Source organism: Artibeus jamaicensis, unplaced genomic scaffold (assembly GCF_021234435.1).
Source record: "Artibeus jamaicensis isolate MK-2021 breed Jamaican fruit bat unplaced genomic scaffold, CSHL_Jam_final contig_797, whole genome shotgun sequence".
NCBI lineage: Eukaryota > Metazoa > Chordata > Mammalia > Chiroptera > Phyllostomidae > Artibeus > Artibeus jamaicensis.
In genome coordinates, this window is record NW_026521977.1 from 7,456,779 (window position 1) to 7,469,142 (window position 12,364).

Genomic DNA, 12,364 nt, shown 5'->3' on the forward strand with positions numbered 1-12,364 from the left:
GAGACTCAGTTAACTAATATGCTGTGTTCCAAGTTAGTTAAACTTCCATTCAGTTGCTATGTTATTTTTATTTTTATTTTCTTTTTCCTTATGTTTTTGCATCTTATTAAAGAACTCAACTGAAAGTCCTCAAGGAAAATATTCTTTAAAGCATCATAACTAATTTAATATGACTACGGGGATGTTTTATAGAACTTTCATATCTCCTTCCCTCCTTTACTCAGCTCCAGAGCCTTTCTTTTTCATGGAGAGATTTCATCACATTTTCACATCATTACCAATGCTGAGAGTCTCCAGCAGGCCAAAGCAGCAGCAAGGAGAACAGTGAGTTAAGACCATTAGAAACCAAGGCCATAACTTCTCCAACCTACGTTACCGCCAACCACTTTTCAGAAAGTGATTATTCACAAAGTCATATAGACTGCAAATTCTCAATAGGTGTGTTTAATTTGGAGAAACAAATATTAAAAAACAGAAAACTTCCAAACCAGAAAAAGGAAAGAAGGCTTGTGGGCTCAGAGGAAAAAGCATTCAAAAAGTTATTAGAAAACTTGAGATGCCAGATTGCAAAACTAAAAAGGACAGAGTTAGCATCCCTCTTTGGAAGTTATAAAGAGTAGAGAGGGTTGTTGTGTTGCTACTGCTTCTGCTACTACTACTGTTTTGTCATCATCATTGTATAATAGTTTATATTTCTACCAAAATCTGAATTACTTTGAGTGTTAATTTATTTTCATGTTACCCCTCAATAAAAACTGAAGTCATGCAATATGCCAACTTTACAGTAGGAAAAACTTAATTATAAGTGTGAGGCACTGAAAAGACTTGTAACAAATAAGGGAAACTCAGAAATAACTATCAGATCTAAAAATTTCCAAATACTGCCCCTTCTCTAAGACCATGCTTGCCAATTCAAGGGGGCAGAAAAGTTCTTCACAGTATAAGATATGATTTTATTACCTCATAGTCCTTATCACCAGTTCAGATATTAATAACCATTTATTTTAATTTTGATACTTAGTTGACATAGTTGAAGAAAATCAATAGTTTGAAAAATTCTTCTGTACCTTAAAATGATGCTCAATGCCCCTGACCACAAAACTGAGCTAAGGAAGAGGAATGCAGTGGTTAAGCTGCTATCCTATGGCCACATCACATTCATGATAGACATGGCCATTTTGAAGTCACAAAGACACAAATATGAGACATTTCAGTGTCAGATTTACAAAATAGTCAATAATACTATCAAATGTTTCCCCCAAGTCTAATGCTTCTCATGCATAGGCCCGAGCAACCTATAGCTAATCATCTTTTAAGTCACAGTTCATAGGCCACCTCCTACTAGAAGCTTTCCCTGACAACAGGTACTTGTGTTTCTATAGGTATCTCCATTATAGCAACTAGCACACTGCACAGAGTTGCCTATACTCACACCTCCTCACTAAGACCATGTATTTTCATCTTTGAAATCATGTAGTTAAGTGGTCTCCATCTTTTCACTGCCAAGGATCACTTTATTGATCCTCCCTTATAAACCCCGTATTTTGAAAGATTGGTATCTATCAACTAGCCATACTTATTATGTAATAATTAAGTATTTTCAAATTGTATTAATCAAAGATATATATACAACTGACGTTTAACACTTCTGATCAGTATGGTATCATTCATTTACATTAGTACATAGGAAATGCAGCATTGCTTTGGCTCTGGAAATAAGTAGGAAGATAAAATAAATGAGCACTGACATTATATTGAAGAGACTGGGAAAAAAGGGGAGGCAAATAAAGCTAGCCCTAATTTATGACATACAAGCTTTGTTTGTAATGAAAAATGTCCTGAAGCAAAACCCAACTAAAACATTTATTTATATCAAATAGGAAGTTAGACAATATGACTGGTAAGGTTATCTACCCTACATACCTTTTATTGAATGAGGCAATGAATATGAAAGCACTTTGAAAACTGAGTTCTATCAAACTTAAGAGAATTAAGGGTCTTTAATACCATGGTTCCACTACTGATCATATAACTACTGTCAATTCATCCACACACAATTGTTCCAGAACTGTTCTGCACACATCCATATACAGTATTTTCAAGCTTAATCTCCCCAATAACCCTGCCTGATAAGTTCTATCATAAAACTGCATTTTAAAAATTAGGAAATTGAGACTTAAAGGAACTACATAACCTTTTCAAGGTCAGAAAACTAATTTAGGAAATAAGATTTCAAAGAAAAGATTCAAGAAGTAAAAATTGAAAGTTAATTTTGGTTTTCTCACATTCTGGTCTATGATTCAAATTAAGAATATATGGCCCTGGCTGATGTGACTCAGTGGATTGAATGCTGGCTTATGAACAAAAGGTCACTGGTTGGATTCCCAGTCAGGGCACACACTTGGGTTGTGGGCCAGGTCCCCAGTAGGGGTCATGTGAGAGGCAACCATACAATGTTTCTCTCCCTCTCTTTCGCCCTCCCTTCCCCTCTGTCTAAAAATAAATAAATAACATCTTCAAATTAAGAATATATGACTCAACTTTTTCTTGAAAGCCAGAAAGCAGAGTAAGATGTGTGTATTTGGCATAAAGAATTGCCTGGTGTTAATCACTGAAATGCATAACCAAGAAAGATTATAAAACCTCCTTCTCTGCAGGCTTCAGAATAAAGAGAGCTTCTTAACTGATTAGAATGGAGATAGTGTGATCAATACACACCTGGAGGATAGAGGCCGACAAATGAAACGCACTTTCAAAAGCTCTTCTATTTCTTTGAATTGACATTTTCTCAAAGTTTAGAGCAGGACATCCAAACCCACTACTCTATCCCAAGTCTGCCAGACTACTGATGAATTCACATTTCTAGGAAAGAAAGGAAGGAACATGTATTTCTGTCTGTATTTCATATAAGAGGAAAAGAAACAGGTTATGTAATTTACCAAATATTACACAGCAAGTATTAGTGAAGCTAAAATGGAAAATCAGATTTTATAATTCTAAGTATAGTACCACTTCAACAGCAATCGATAACACATATTAAATATTTAGCTTATGCCAAGCCCTGAGCCCTGTGATTTCCATTCATTTATCTAATTTAATCCTCACAATAACCCTATCATGTAGATATTATTACTCCCATTTTAGAGATGAACACATGGGGGGTTAAGAATTACACCATGGATATATTGAGGGGTGAATGGGGCTGCTAACCTCTACATAAAAGGTTCATTTCCCATGGAGATAGCTAGAGATTACTTCTAAGAAAATAACAACATTCCTGCCCTTTGATATCCTTCCCCCCAAAAAAGAAAGAACAAGGAACTATCCTCTCTTAGGACTAGTCTACTGTTCTACAAATGACCTGTTTAGCACCATGACAGCTGTGCCTAAATTTCCCCACCTACCAAATATTAAAAATCTTCAATAGGAGGAAAAATTCTTAAAAAGTAAAGACTGTGGCTTCAAAAATGCCCTTCAGGGTACCTAGAACTTAGTAAGAGCTCAATCACGTTATCCAATATCTGTTTGTAAAGTACAAAGGGACACATTTGCAACCATGCCTCAGAATCAGTTCCACTTGAAACCAATGCTTGTCATTTAAAAAAAAAATCTGTTGCATTTTCTTTTTTCTATACATTGTGCTTGCATAGTTAGTGGTAAAAATTAAAACATCTTTAATTTTCTTTGTCTGATTTTAAAGAACTACTTTTCAAAGAAGCAAAGAGATTGTGCTCAGTAAAATCAAAAACACAGCACTAAAATCTCTTTTTGCATTTGAATGGATATATTCAAGATAGACAATTCAGTTAGTCTCTCTAAGGTGACTAGAAACAACAAATTATGAAAGTAGCTGGGATAATAGATCATTTCAAAGGTTACCCTGTGAGATTTTCAGAGAAGAAAGAGATCAAGGAAGAGCTTGAAATGAGAGAATATAGAATGTTTGCATAGATGCACATCATATAATATACTTTGAATTTACCTTATATTTATCATGCATATGTCATCATTAAAAAGCATCAAGTCAATATTCAAGTAATTTTGGTCCAAAACAGTTTACAAACACAAAAGCTGTTAAAGGATTCCATTGCATCACATTAGGCTTCTTCAATACATGGGTGCTTCAATCCAGAGAAATCTTTAAAAAGCTTTGTAGAGCAGGAGGGCTTGGTAAATAAAATATACCAGTGAATCCTTGCCACATGCACCAGAGCAGAATGCTCACAGATAGAGTGCAAATACAGAAATAGAAAATCTAGAAAATTACAGAGCAGCAAATTCAACTGAAGATGCAAAATTTTCTCAAACATACACAACACTGAACTACCAATTGTTAAATTGTTCTTATTCCATTATTCTATTCCAAAACACTACAGGTTAAGATGCTAACCAGTTCTTTATAAATGGCATCAAATATTTCCCTATAAATACAAAGAGATAACTCTTTAGATAAATATTTCAATAATTTCAAATAATTATCACTTGAAGCAATAAGAAAGAGAATGCTACTGCACATTTTTTTCATGCCATTAAAGTGTAAAAAAGAGTATTTCAGAATTCTTTAAATATTGTAAAAAGAATTTTTTCTAATATCATATATTGTGCAGGTCAATAAGGATTAGTAATATATTAGCATTATAAAGTAGAAATAACTAAGCAGTTGATTTTTTAAATGTAGTTCATTCGTTTATAATAGATTATAGGATCTACAATTAACCTCAGAAAATAATTCACATCTTTCCTCAAATTGAAACTTTTTTGAGTGAATATAAAATATGAGTGACATATAAGGGGTCTTAGAGGAGCAAGAAGAGAATCTGAATATAAACAAGCCATCATTCTGGTAAAAGGAAATACAAACAACTGGAATAAAAATAGTTGATGCACAAAAGCCATAATGAGGGGGTAGCTCAAAAAATAACTTCTGCTTTGAATGGTTTGGATGAAATACAAATTATCCACAGAAAAGTGTGGACTGGCATAAATGTTTGTACAAAATTATAAGTGTATTTCAAGAAGTATGCAAGAGGCAACCGCTTGCATGATGCACAAGGTCCCGGCGATGCTCTGTTTAAGTGCTAGTGCACAGAGTCCAAACCACTGCATTTTAATTACCATGCAGCCTCAGATATATTGCCTTTGATATGGAAATGTTCTTGTTCTCTCATCTTCACATATGGTCTCATGCACAGAAATCTTTATCTGATTCATAAAAAATAAACTAGAATCCAATCTCTACACCTGACCTCAGTGCTTAGAAGTTTTTTACTAAGCATGGTGTCACTATAAAAAGAATGGCTAATATTAGTGTAAAGTTGGATATTTTGAGCAATGATATGAAGGATTTGCAGTTAAGAATTGAATCGATACTGTTTCTCTGAGGTTTTAGGATTTTATGTTTCCTTTTTGAGACTACCACCGATGTGAGGAAAAACAGACCAGCACTCTTCTTTTGGAGGTTAGAGAGTCCTTAGTATATTTAAATGATATCCCATCTTACAACCCCCATGCACATTCTTCAATTGGTATTTTTTACAAATTAGGACAATCGGTACTTAAGACTTGAAAAGTTCCATCAAAAACCATCAAAAGTTCCATTTTAACCATGACACAAGTTTAAACCTATTTTCAGTATGACTAAATGTCTAAACAAAATAATTCACTGAAAAGCTTTTACCCTCTTCCACAGAACAGGAAAAATAAAAACACATTTCTATGAATGAATAATGAATATGTAACAAGAGAATGATGAAAGTTTCTGATATAACTCTTATCAAAAAAATTAGTTTTCAAATCACAGGTGAGATACTACAAGCCAAAAGGATAAGTTATACATTTAAAAGGTGCTTACATCTAATAAAAATTGCTTTTCATAGACTATGCTGGAGTGGTAATTTTTTTTAAACTTTAGTATGTTGAGATTAAGAGTATAATCAGTAGAAAATGTGGAGTAAGAATAAAGGCATAAAATGTTAAATACACTATTTCCTTGTTAGGAAAAATATAATAGGGGAGATAAATAAGAAGCAATCTAAATACAAAGTTTATTTCTTCCTGTAAAGAGCAATGAATACTTGTTCATGTTTTAGCAAGTTTCTATAATAAAATCTTTTCATTAAATGTCATTACCTGCATAACTTGATAATTCTGAAATAACCTATATTCTTTTTTAAACCAGTCATACGACCCATCTAACCTCATGAGAGCAGATAATACGTCCCATCTGCAAATCATCTTGCTGCACGTTATCTGTGTTTTATCATTTCTAGTACCTGTCTGTGCCTGATGTGATACTCTCAGACACATTAGCTTGATGGAATGTTTCACTGGACTTCAAAAACATCAATTGATATATATGTGCACCCCTAAACTATATTTAAACAAACAGCTCTTATACCAACCAAAAATTTAGTTGTATTGTACTATACTTGGAGAATGCTGTTTGTAAGTAGTAAAATACGTGTCTATAAATTCCCTTACTAACAAGAGAATTCTTTTGAACTTAAGGGATTTATAACCTAACAAAACTGAAAAGCATAGAAAATATTAAAAGTAAGGCTTAACACCAACATATATCAAAACTTATTAAAATAAAACTCATTTATTCCACTACCTATTGTGCTAATTAAAAAGAATTATTTAAAACATCACTAATTTCTTCAGTAGAATATGACTATGTGTAGCAATTTTATCAATGACCAATAACCCAATAATTCCTTTAAAAAGCTCAAATAAAAACAGAGAAAACACCACCGAAGTATATCATTTATGTACTGAAGGTAATATTTGAAAACCTTACAAAGAAGGATTTTCTAGGTACATTAGCATATTTTAGATATATGTTTTTCCCTAAGAAAAATATCTGTTGATTTCTGCTACTAAGGAAAAAATGTCCAACAGACAATGTAATACTCGTAGTGAATGTCATTTCTTCCAGCTGTTACCGAATTCATTATAGAATCACTTTAAGGTATACAAATTGATCATTTTGATAGATTAATGTTTTGTATCTTTAGCTTTCTTTATATATAATGTTGAGTGTTATAGTTATATAATACACTGTTATAAGTGTTTCTATGATGCTCCATAATAATAAACTCATACATTTTGCATTTAAAAGTTTCCTTCTCACTACTTCCAAAACAAATACTAAGAATAGCATTAAACAGGATGAACAATTGTTAAAAACTATCTCCCTTTGCCAGTATACATAATGAAATATGGCAGGAGAGCAGAGGAGAAAGGAGGTGTTGGTAGTGCATGAGAATAGCAACAGAGGATGTCAGTTTGCCTAGGCAGTTAATGACCTAGCATTTATCTAGATCCTGGTTACTTACTGCCTTTGGTCATGAACTAGATCTATTCTAAGTGTGGTGGTGCACACTTCCTTGCTTTCAGAGTCTGAATGATTTCATTTTTTGGTTAGTTGTTGTTCTTGTTGTTTTAGGATAAGGACAATCTGTCTTGAGTTTTGAGGTTTCCAAAAATGTAAGAGAAAAATGTATATGTCCTTAGGCCTACTGCCCCTGTGCTCACATATGCATATTCTGAAAGATACTCTCAAAAGCATATAAATCATACATTTATGGTCTGGTAGAGTTTAAAAATTCAGTCATAACTTCCCCCATATAAGAAAATGAAATATTTCATTGGTTCAATCAAAGTCCAATGCAACTAAATAACACTGTCTCCACCTCCCACCTGAAAGGTGCACTCTTGCTGTCATAGCAAAGCTAACTCTGCCCCACTCAACTTGTGTTCGGTTTAAGATGTTTGCTTGTGTGTGTGTGTGTGTGTGTGTGTGTGTGTGTGTGTTTGTTTTAAAATAAAAAGAATCTTCTAGTAGATATCAGATACATCTGAGCAGTATAAACACAAGGGGAGGAGGGAGACTGATGAAAGTGCCTAATGTTGAGTGTGGAATTCCATGGTGACTGCACAGGGTGACAGAGGGAAGGTCGTGTTCATGGCTGCAGAAATCTGGTTCCCACCAGAGAGTACAGGCAAAAGCTGACCTGAGACTGAGATCTGAGAAACTAGGTAAGAAGCTCAAGCACCAGTCTGGGTACAGATAGAGAGGGCAAGGTACTGCTCCTAAGAACTGAGCAAAAGTGAGACAGCAAGAGACAGCAGATCGGTCCAGGCTCGCCCCACAGTGAACACTAGCAGCCCCAAGCGGCTAGGCCTGGAGGGGGAAACGGTAGCTACAATCAGGACACAGACACTAATTTGCTGAGAAACCTCTGGGGTGGGGGCGGAAGGAATCACACAGACAGATGAAGGATCCAAACTAGAAGCTGAAGCCCCTCCCCAAGCAAGGATACCTGCCCAGCCCAGACGGGCCCAACAGTATTCGTGCAGACAGGGGCACTAACAGCCTCCCCCACCATGGGCGGGGTGTGGAGAGCAGGTACACTGCCAGATTTACACTGCATCCCCTTTCCTCATTCAGTCTGCACCCTGACACTGGTGTCCGCTTTACCCCTCTAACCTGTAGTTACTCTTCAACCGAAAAACAAAAAGAGCTGAGGAACAGGAAAAAAGAGAGATAAATCAAAGACAAGGCTACAGTGCCACAGTCTTCCCGAGTGCAAGAGCCTCCAAGGGCTGTCCTGGCTGTTCCCACCCTTCTTCGGAATCCAGCAACCCAGAATGGAGCTGAGTGGACCAGGTCGGCCAAGCCCGTGCCTATGGGCCTCGGGCCTCAGGGACGAGGTGCTGAGTGCGCAAGCTAATTATACTCGTGGCATTTGGGCAGCCGACTGTCCAGTGACACCTTACCTTATGAGGAAACGTCAACCCAAGCAACTGTTCAAAACAAAATGCCATCGCGGGATCAGCTTCGCCAGCTCTTGGCGGGTTCGGGATTGCTTTTCCCACAGCCTCTCACACTTAGCAAAAGAATGTGGCCTGAGGAGGCCAGCCGTGGGCGGGCGGACCCGCCAGGGTTTGGGGGGGATAGGCGGGGCGGTCCTTGCCAGGTGTCCGTCCAGTACCCCCTTCGCCATGGACCAGCTTGCGGACCCGACCACTTGACCTTTTTATTCACCAAACCCACCTCCTAGAAATAGACTGGGCGGGGCTGTGTCTGTTCTCCTCGGGAGCGGGACCTGGGCATGTGACTATAAAGGGCAGAAGAGAGGGGACCCTGGGGAGGCGGGGGAGAAGGGGCACTCTCGCATCCCGACTCCACTGGGTTGCTGGCCGGGCCGCCGGGCCGGAGCGAAGGGCTGGCCCCTGGAGCGCGCGCCGGGGTCAAGCACCCCGGGCAGGGACGTCATCCGAGTGCCCTACTGACAGTGCGGCAGGAGGTCCGGAGCCCAGCCCAGTTTGCCGCAGCAACGGCTTCGGGCCACCTCCAGACCGAAACTTCAAGCACGGCCCTCGGAGGAGGTCAGACACAGAAGCAGCCGGGGACAGCCCATCTCGCTAACAGTCCAGCCCTGCCAGCAGAGTCGTAGATTTATTTTTAGTCCCCAAATAGGGGCAGCATTCAATATCTGGCAATCCATACAAACAAACGTATTCAAACTTGGTCAGCCTACGAGAGCTTAAATAAAACTCAAAACACGCCGGCCACAACCACCTTTTATCTGCTCTGAACACACCAATTCTCTTTTTATCTTAAAGCTCCGCGGAGCGCCCGGGAAACGGAGCTAATCTGTCCTCCACAGCTGCGGGCGCTCCTCCCGGCGCCCGCGCACTACCCCAGCAGGCTTTGCACAAGCCCCTTCCTTTCTCCGACCAGCATTTAAGGGAGAAAGAAAAAAGCTGCTCCCCCGGGAGCGGCCCGGCTCAGGCTCGTGGCAGCACCGCCCCCGGGCCTGGGCCGACCTCAGAGCCGCAGATCTCGGTTGGTCTGCCGAGAGTGCTCGGAGGACAGGCCCAGAGCAGGGCGCGGAGAGGGACGGAGGGCGCCAGCGGGGCTCCGGGACACCGAGTGGGGAGGGCGCGGGACAGAGAAGTGTCGGCGACTGTGCGGGGGGCCGGGGACTCCTAGGTGGAGCCCGCGCCCCGCAGGGCAGGCCGGCCTGTAACACACGCCCCCGCCGGGCCCGGCTCCACTGCCCTAGAGTCCCTGGCAAAGAGGACCACAGATTAGCACTGCGTTTCGGATTGTCTTGGAAATCGGTTTGTTTATTCCTAAAGAGACCATAAAAAAGTCACGTCCGAAAATAAGGGTAAAGAAGAGGAAGGTAGAGAGCGGAGGGAACTAGAAGCGACTCGCGAGGGTCCCGGGAAAGTTGCGGCAGAGCGGCGGCGGGGTGAACGCGGGAGGAGGAAGCGTACGGGTTTTCTAGCGACCCGGGTTTTCTCTATCAACTCCTCCCGGGAAACTTCACCCCGGCGGAGAACCCGGCTCTTGCCAGCCCTCGCCCAGCCCAGCGTCAACCCCACAAATAGCCGGAGTTTCCAAACCAAAATGGGGGTGGGGTGGGGGAGCGTTAAGGAGCCTAGAAACCAGCGAGTCCTCCCCACCTCCCGCACCCGGAGCCTGGCTGACACCGAAGCGCTCCGGAAAACTGCGCCTCAGCAGTCAGTCACACGGCGAACCAACCCAACACTTTTCAAGAAAACAAAATATTCGCTGGGAAACTTACTTTGCATTTAGTCTCTATTCTTTGGGGGGATGCGGTTTAGGTCGGCTCGTAAGCAAAGCTCGTTTTGTCCAGGTTGGATATTGTCTACTTATGGATCAGCCCTTGGGTGAGGGTTTATTTTAATTTATGGCTTATGCATTCTTTTAAGGTCGATTTACATGACCTCCGGCTACAACTTAAGACAGCCGAGGAGGGCACTCCAGTCGTCAGTCGGCCAAACCCACAATTAAAACAGCCCTCCCCCAAGTCTTGGTGTGACTGGGACTCTCCCGAGGTAGACTGGCTGCCTGCTTTTCTCTTTTTTCTCTCTCTTCTTCATCCATTTGTCTTTTTTTTTCTCCTTTCTCTCTCTCTTTCTTTTTTAATATCACAAAATAAGATGAGCTATCAGTTTGAAAGTTTCGGTGTAACTTTCTCTAAGCCCAAGCCTGCGGCGATAAGGAGAGATACAGCGCTCACAAAGCCCTCAGGATGCTGCCCTCTTGTGGGAACAAAGGGCATCAGCACCGGCTGAGCCCCCTCGCAGAGCACACACGCACAGGCCGAGAGAGAGAGAGAGAGAGAGAGAGAGAGAGAGAGAGAGAGAGGGAGGGAGGGCGAGCTACGCACGCAGGCACACAAGCTTCTTACATCACACACTTGCACAAACTTCAATGAGATACCTACCTCAAACTTCACGGAGCCCTAAAAATGCACTCTCTAAGCCACCTGACTTCTTTTTCCTACCATCCCCAGTGAAGCCGATTATAACACCTATAAGGGGAGGCCGCGGAGACGGAACAAGGTGGGCCCAGAGGGCGGACAGATTTCCGGACGAATACTTAGGAGGGCGATAACAGCTTTCTGTTGTCAGCGGTTGCGGGGTCTGTCTCACTTCCCCGCCCTTTCTGCCTGAGTGTCCTACGCACAAGTTATCTGCAGCTACAGCATGAGTTTTCTCGGAGTGGACTTCGGGATTTGGGGGTGGCGAGAAAACCGCGAGCCCACCGCTCGGGTCTGTCACCGCCTCCGGAACTAGGCACCACTCTCCCAGAGCGGGACGCATCACCGGGCTCCGCGCGCGTCCGCCGGCGAGCGGCAGGCGCTCGGGCCCCTCTCCCAGACTCTGCCCTCCCTCTGTGCCGGCCCGCGCAGCGCCCTCCTCCCGCTCCGCCTCCCCTTCCCCTCCCCAGCCCAGCGCGGAAGCCCGCTTGGACCGGCCCGCGGCCGCGGCTCCTGGGACCCCAAGCCGGCGCGGGGCTCGCGCGCTCTGCTCCAGCCCGCCGCCGGTCCTGCCCCGGCCCCCCAGCCCCTAGCTCGGGCAAACTAACCCTGCGGCTGCCGGGAAAGGCGGGGGCGCAGGCACGGAGGGATGGCGGCCCGGCCCGCGGTTCCCGCCCCTGCCCCTCCGGCTCCCCAACAGGTAGCTCACAAACGGGCCGCGCGCTCTTGCTCGACCTCCCTCGCTCTCCAGATCGCTCGCTCCGTCCCGGTTACCTGGGCGGGCTCCAGGATGGTACCGTGCGGGAGGGCTCCTTGTGCGCTGCGCCGCGGGAGTAAATGGCATTAAAGAAAAAGGGAAAGATACAAATAAAAAAAAAATCTCTTAAGGAAGGGGAGTCGATGCTAGGTCAATTAGCACAGCCCCGGGAGCGAGAGAGCAGAACCCCCCCAGCGCCGCGGCAGGCGCAACCCGTTAACTCGAGTCTGCGGGGGGTGTCCCGCCCCAGGCGGGGGAGCGCTGACCCGCAGAAGTTTGCTGCCGGGAGCCAGGCAGTGCGCGC

The 12,364-nt window shown here is 42.7% G+C and overlaps 1 protein-coding gene across 3 annotated transcripts in view; it reads right to left on the reverse strand.

Moving 5' to 3' along the window:
• The window catches only part of SOX6 (SRY-box transcription factor 6), a 625,241-nt gene extending 613,079 nt beyond the window's left edge, over positions 1-12,162 (reverse strand). The window contains exon 1 of one of the 3 annotated variants that reach the window (XM_037150551.2): positions 12,078-12,162. The gene's annotated coding sequence lies outside the window, so the exon portion shown is untranslated. Of the gene's footprint in view, positions 1-8,781; positions 9,477-10,601; positions 11,160-12,077 lie in introns of those variants that run through there. The other 2 variants (XM_053672994.1, XM_053672993.1) reach the window with 2 other exon arrangements.
• Positions 12,163-12,364: the final 202 nt, after the last annotated feature.